Source organism: Neocloeon triangulifer, unplaced genomic scaffold, assembly GCF_031216515.1.
Source record: "Neocloeon triangulifer isolate White Clay Creek 2 clone unplaced genomic scaffold, ASM3121651v1 ptg000015l, whole genome shotgun sequence".
NCBI classification, from domain to species: domain Eukaryota; kingdom Metazoa; phylum Arthropoda; class Insecta; order Ephemeroptera; family Baetidae; genus Neocloeon; species Neocloeon triangulifer.
In genome coordinates this window covers 5,787,077-5,794,432 of record NW_026775557.1, presented here as the reverse complement: position 1 = coordinate 5,794,432, position 7,356 = coordinate 5,787,077, and positions in this window count along the sequence as shown.

Genomic DNA, 7,356 nt, shown 5'->3' with positions numbered 1-7,356 from the left:
TTTTCATGAATCAATTATTTCGCTTGATTCGCTCGCTTGAAGCCAAATAAAAAAGAATCAATCTGAAAACGGTGAATTTGGCGAGAAGCGGAAAAGTATAACGGAAAAAAGAGCAAAGAGAGGAGAATAAAGGTTATAAACGCTCAGTCGATTCTGCGGCTTTACGCGTGCTGGCAAGAAACGAACGGAAACTTGAGGCCAACCAACTTTTCAACTTTTTATCTCAAGTCGCGTATTGGGAACAGGACTCGAGGCGTCGAGGGAAATACTCGCCCGCGTGGCCCGAGGCGCCTCGGTCCTACGTGCGCTTAGTGATTAATTATTAAAAACAATAAAACTTTTTGTCTTTGCCTTTCATTTTTGCCTCGGCTATAAAAAGAATGTTTAACTACGTCGGCACGGCGCAGCGAACGAACTAACTAGGCGTTATTAAGGCCGCGTCGCGACAAAAGGGTCTGAGACGGACGGAGAACAAAACAATTCGAGCCCGGCGGTCCGCCTGAGAGACTGCTAGTGGATGAAGAAACTTTTGCAATTTGCGAGATGTGAGAATAATATTACCGGTACAGGTTCTCCTTATGAACAAAACGGCAAAGGCAAGACCGTCGCCTCGCCACTTATTCGCGCTCTGCAGCCGCCGCCGGTTATCATTTCTTTTTTAATTATGCAATGATTGCGGAAGCTGATTAAACCGTCGGCTGGAAGAAATGACCATAAATTGTTCTGCGTAATTAGAAAGTCTGTGGATATGGGTTAATTAATAAGAAGGGAGGAGGAGGAAAAAAGAGTGGATTATACAGCTGAAACTTTGCTGCAAGCTCAAATAATAGGAATTAAATAATAGGCGAAGAGAACTTTCAACAAAAACTACTATGAAATTGCTAATTACTATTTCTAACAAAGAAAAGCTCTAATACTTTTATCCTGCGAAAAATATTATTCAGAGAATATTGAAAATTCCTTTTATATATAAAGCTGCAGTAGTTCACTCACTCTGGTCGAAATTCATCTCTTGGAGGAAAATCTCATTTCATCCCTCGAAGAAGGATGGAACGAAAGAGATAGACGAGGCAGAAATAGAGGAGAGAGCTTTTGATCGGCGTCAACAAAAGTGAAACCATTTTCGCGAAATTTGATTCCGACAGAGACGAGAGCGCATCAAACAATAGGTCAAAGAGAGGGGACGGTGAGGGCTTTTTCTTTTGAGCCCCCAACCAATATCTCTCTGCGGCGGCAAAAGTTTAGTCACTTTCGGCGTCACCGCACGCAGTGTGGTGAATGAAATAAGTCTGCAAGTTAGTGGTTTTGGTATTGATGCGAGCGGACACCACTAACAGCTCCGGCCCTCTTCAAAGCCGAAATTAAAATCAAATTACCGCTAAGTCTTTGGCGACAAAGGCTAAAAGGTCTGCCAGGACTTTGGCTGAATAAGGACGAATAATGCGAGCCTCGCTCCAAGTCCGAAAGGGTTTGATGGTGTCCGACGAGGGTGGCTCTCAGAAAAGCTGATCTTGTTTTGCGGATTTGTCGAATCGAATGAGTTTCAAATTCTGTCAAAGGATGGGCAAGTTTGGCTTTTCAGCAGCAGGTAAACTGATTTAGTTGAATGGCCTGGGTATTTGCCATTGCGACGGAATGTGCTTTTTAAGGTTTTATTTATTTATTTTTTATTTAATTCTGATGTATTATTTTCTGAAATTTATTGCAATATTTAAGTGATGACTAGAAAACAATTATTAATATTCTAATTTAATTAATTGAATAAACAATTCCAAATCCAGTTAGAACACTCCGCAATTCTCAACTTTGAACGTATTATTTCTCATGGAAAAATGTCAGTTGCGTGAAGCTGAATAAATACATCATACGTGGATGAATATCCTTTTTCCTTGCGTGAAAATCGCACAAAACATCCCAACTCGTCTCATTTTGAGCGCAAACCAGAGAGCAGGAAACAAAAAATCCAATTTAATTAAAATTTCCCACCATCGCGTGGCCGTGGCGAGTTGAAAAGAGAAGGAAAAAAGGCTTTCTCGCTCTCTCTCCTTTTCCATTATCCAACGGTCGGCACTCGGATGCTCTTCAACGACTTCGCCCTCTTGGCCAAACAGCCAAATGAAAAAGCTGCTGACCTCGAGATCGCCATCAAGTGCAGCACCGCGTCAATAAAAAATAACAATTCCGCTGCCCGAAACCCACTAACCTCTATTCCTTGATGTTTTCTTTACTGACAACTCTGTTTATTCGCCATCGACATCGTAAAATGATTGACATCTTTAAAATAAAAATACATAGAAAAAAATCGGTAGCATGAAAACAAAAAGAAATAAGAGTACAAAATTGTTATTTATTTTCCTGCTTAAATGTTTAAAAATTAAAAAATGCCGGTTGGTTTATCTAACTAACAAGCAAACTAGACACTTTAAAGACCATTATTAAAAAGCTTAGGTTGACAGGTTGGCATTTAAAAATGAACGAAGTTATCAAAATTAAAATAAATGAAATTTTTTATTGGCCTTCATCAACTAAAAAAGTTAAAAAAAAAATTATTTTACTATTGTTGTTAAATATTAACACATGTTTTTTAACTTTTTATTTTTATTTCTTTTTTGTTCCTATGTGTTTTTATTGATTTATCTTAACAATTTTTTTTATAACTATTTATTTATCATTAATTTCTATTTTATTTAAAAAAAAGTTTATTTAGTTGAATATTTAAAAGATTGCTTTATAACTGAGCAATCTAAATTGCACAAATTTTATAATTATAAAAACAAAACAAAATATATATAAATTGCAATTCACATCATTGATATATCATCAATTTGCGAGAAACGTTTTGTCGTCCTGTTTTTTTTCTTCTAACATTATATTTACATGTAAATGTTGATTAAGGTAGACTTAGAGGTATGGCGTTTAATCCAGATTCCTTTCGATTCGTGTAATTTTGAATTATGAAATAATTGGAATAATGTTTAATTATTATTATTTTTGTAAATACTTTCATATTTTAACCAAGTAATTTGTGAATTTATCAATACACCATCAGTGTTGAATTCAAACATTCTATCATCCATGATCCCACTCGTGTATTTCATTTGATATTAATCAATGCCCATAATTAACCCTTGAAACCGAACCGCCACCAATTAGCATAATCAAACAAATGGCTGCCGGCGCGATTGCGGGTCGGGGGACGTGAAATTATGGCGCGTACGCACAAAGAGTCGGCGGCGGCAAAAAAGCAGTTCTCGCCCCTGTACTGTACACGACACACTGCGTCATTAAAGGATCGTCGCGTGAATATTAATTAGGCCGGGCTCGGCAATCAAGGCGCTTAATTAAAAATCGCTCGCGTTGATTACAGACAAGTCGCAGCGGCAGGTTAACCACGAGTGCGGGTAAAACATTCACATAGACGTCTCTCGCAGTGCACTTAGGTGGTGGCGAGAGAGAGAGAGAGAACGCTTGTTTCATTAATTATTTCATTATTTAACCCCACGCTGCGCAATATTTTCATATTAAGCGGCAGCGGCGGCGGCAAAACAACGCATATTAAATCGGGGCGAGAGATGAACTGCCGCCTGGTTATGAGCAGCAGCCGGCGTGACGTGTTTATGCATTGTGCGCCAAAAGAAGCCTCGAGCGTGGTGGTGCCGCGCTGCCTGCGACACTTGCAGGGTGATGGATGACACGGGCGCGCTCACTCGCTCGCCTTTGTCTCCCGCTTTGATCTCTCTATATTGCCCCCGAAAATATTATTCAAATGAGCGACGGCGGCAAAACTACCCTCTAGCTCTGCGGCCAAAATTAAACGTGATATATCCGAGCGGGAGGGATTTTGGCTGAGGACTCGTAATCTTGTTGGGTGCCGCCGAACGACCGACGCGGTGACACGTTTATTTGCGTTAGAGGGCACATTATTTGCCTACTCCCAATCTGCGCATGCAAATTTACACTCAAAAAGGGAGCTCCCTGTTCGATGTTTGGATTAAGTTTTTTAGTTTTCTTAATTGGTAGGAAATGTGAACACCATCGATATTTTTTGTTTAAAATATTCTAACCAATATTAAATTTTATTTATAGATCCAGGGGGCTACCAATATGAATTAAATTGATTTAAACACTTCCTTAACCAAATATGACAAAAATATAATACTTAATTTATAATTTACCTAATTATGTTTTATTTCAATAAAACAAAAAATTATTTTATAATAAATTAAAAACAATTTTATTATAAATTGAATTATTAAAAATTAATAATAAATAATAGTTTTAATTTTAAATAAATCATATAAAATGTTGAAAAAAGTTGTTATCTTTAAATACATACTGTACATATTTATTTATTTTTGTTTACAGATATACATTGTCTTTGTTTTGCACTTTTGCAAACAAAAATTAATATTTTGTTGAGTGGTGCTACTTGATTGATTTTTACTTTTTCTTACTGCAGCTCGAGATGGATTCATACTAAGGAATTTATCAAGATCCTAATTTAGATTGCCAATTAATTTTGTAAGTTAAATTATGTCCTAGTTTCCTACTGTAGCGTTGCATTATATCTATACGGTTTTTTTTTTAAAAGCGTTTAATTTAAGGACTCCATAATGACAATCAATTCAATGCAATCAAGGCAATTAATGCAATTATTCTAAAACAACTTGAAATATTGGCCATCATTGTTGTAAAGACATGATTTGATTTTGCCATTAACGAGTTCTTAGCCTGCAACTTAATTGTCTTGGATGTATAATATTTAAAATAAAATAATAAACGGAGAAAGTAATAATACTTGCAAGCAGTATACATATTCTCAGTTACAGGGGTTGCAAAAATATTTAAAATCGTAAATCACCAATAAATTCCCAATACTCTAAATTATGTAAATAAATTATTTTTTTTTAAAGTATTTTTATTTGAGAAGAAGTTAAAAGTCGGGCCAACTCCAATTGGAGAAGCCGAGCACTTCAGCTCTATATTCACATACTTTATAGTTGTATATATGAGTTTTTTTTTTTATAAAAAAGGACATTTTATGGAAAATATTTACAACACCAAAAGAAAATCTTTTTAATTTAAAATTTGACATCATTTTTTTGAACCCAGATTTTTTAGATTTTGCGGCAAATAGTAATTGACGTAATTGTAATCATGTGAATACTTTATATCTTTATAAGCTTGATTTAAAAAATGCATAAAATATTATCAAGACTAAAATTTCTGTTCCATTCAAATTTAGTAATCGGATGCTACATTGAAATGAATGCGTTTAGAGCCATGCAAGAAAATTCTTCCAGAGTTACGCGACGGTATGTGTGAGGGGCGGGCAAACCTCCACGCGGCGGAACGTGTGTCCAATTTTAAATTACGCAGAGATTCCTGTGTGACGGGCGTGCTGACATCCGCATGTAAAACAGCGTGCAATTTAAAAAAGAGCCTCTCTCTAGTGGTGGCGCGGCCAAAGTTTTTATCTGCGCGACTTGCAGACAAGAAGTTTAAATTGGATTATTGGGTGCGCGCGACGCGGATATCAAATCCAATGATTCAAACAAAACTCTCGTAAATCATCCGCGTACGACGCTGCTGCGTGCAACTTTTAGAATCTCATTAGGCGCGCGTCACATGATTATACGTGCACGCAATAATGAATAATATACGCGGAGAGAGGGACCGATGTTTGTTGTTTTGCGCGAGCGAGAGAGAGAGAAGAGAGGTCCAAATGTATGCATGAGAGGGATGGCTTGCTTGATGAGAGGATTCGCATTCAACGAGTCGTTAACAAGATTTGCGAGGACGTGTCGACGGCGATCCATCTCGGGTGTGCTCCTTTGTCGCACATGAACACGCTGTTATCGCAACAGGCACACCCACATTCCTTATTATGCAGAGGCAAATTGGACATGGTGCGAGTGGGGCTTGAATAATTGCATAATCTGATCTGTCGGTGTAACAATGCAGAGGAACAGAAGTCAAGCAAAGTCAAGATTCATTCTTCCTGCTTGAAGTCATGCAAATGAAAAATATGCTTCAATTTTTTTTTGCATTTTCAATGTGTTATAAAAATTATGTCCCATTTTTTTATTGGAAAATTTTCTTGTAAAACACATTATAACCAAGTTTCTATTGAAATATCAAAAGATTTTAATGATATTGAGCTAAAATTTAACAAGATAAAAGGTGACAGTAGAGTGCTGGAAAAATTAATTTTTAAGTAAATAAATTTTTAGTGTTATTCCTCGAAATTATAAATAATTTTTTTGTTTTTTGAATAAATTTGCATTTGAGGATTTGATCACGGAAGTGAAGAAAACGGGCTTTTTCCTCAGTGAAAATTGCTTTAATGAATAAAAAAAACGGCTTCACCACATTTGATCACAGTCTGCACATGAGATATTTCGCAGACAGTAAAAGAAGAAGCTATTTGCTGTTTGAATATAAAAATTTTTAACAAGGGCAACCCAGTATTACTGCTTCACTTTCCTCAAAAGTTTGAGTCAATCTCTATCTATTTATTATTGTTTATATAATAATGATTAATTATTACTACTTAATTTTACACTTTTATATTTAAATTTTAAATGAAGTTTGCATCATTAATGATCTGTTGATGAAATATTTATTTATAAAATCTCATCCAGATATGGGTAATTCACATCCAGATTGATTATTGATTACACCGATTTTCAATTTTAAGCATTTTAATGGTGCAAAAATTCTTATCTCGAACTTTTAAGACGTCTCAATTGAATTGCAGCCGTCGGGAATATCTCAATTAATTATTTCATTCCATCACCATCGCCATCGCCGAAAGATCGAATTTGAAGGCGCCCCTTTTGCGAGATTCGAATCAAGCTGGAGAGAAACGGAGGAGCTCCATCCAGGTCTCGAAAAGGCGCACATATCAGTATCAATCAGATCTCTCTACTTATTTATATATAACAATGCAATCGGAGCTGCAGTGGTGGCACAAAGAACCACAGTAGAAGAAGAAAAAGAGGAAAAGAATTCCCTCTCGACGTCCTCCTCCTCCCCCGCGTTGCTCTTTGAATCCCATTTCCGAGAATTAGATTTTGATAACATCACGAGTGGGCCAGCCAGGCCCTCTCTCCACTGTTTTATGTAAGACCATTACACGAATGGTTTTGGCACACAGAAGAGGGAAAATTCTGACCTGACACTGAGCCAGCCAGACTCGAGTGTTCCACTACGTGACACAGTCCCAATACCTAGTGACAGGCCTAATGTTCTGCTCTGTCACCAGGACATGCGGCCAAACACGACTCATTTCCGCGTGTTTTCGTCCTTGCAAGGAATTTCTTGCACGAGGTGCTGCTTTTTTTCCTGGCCAGC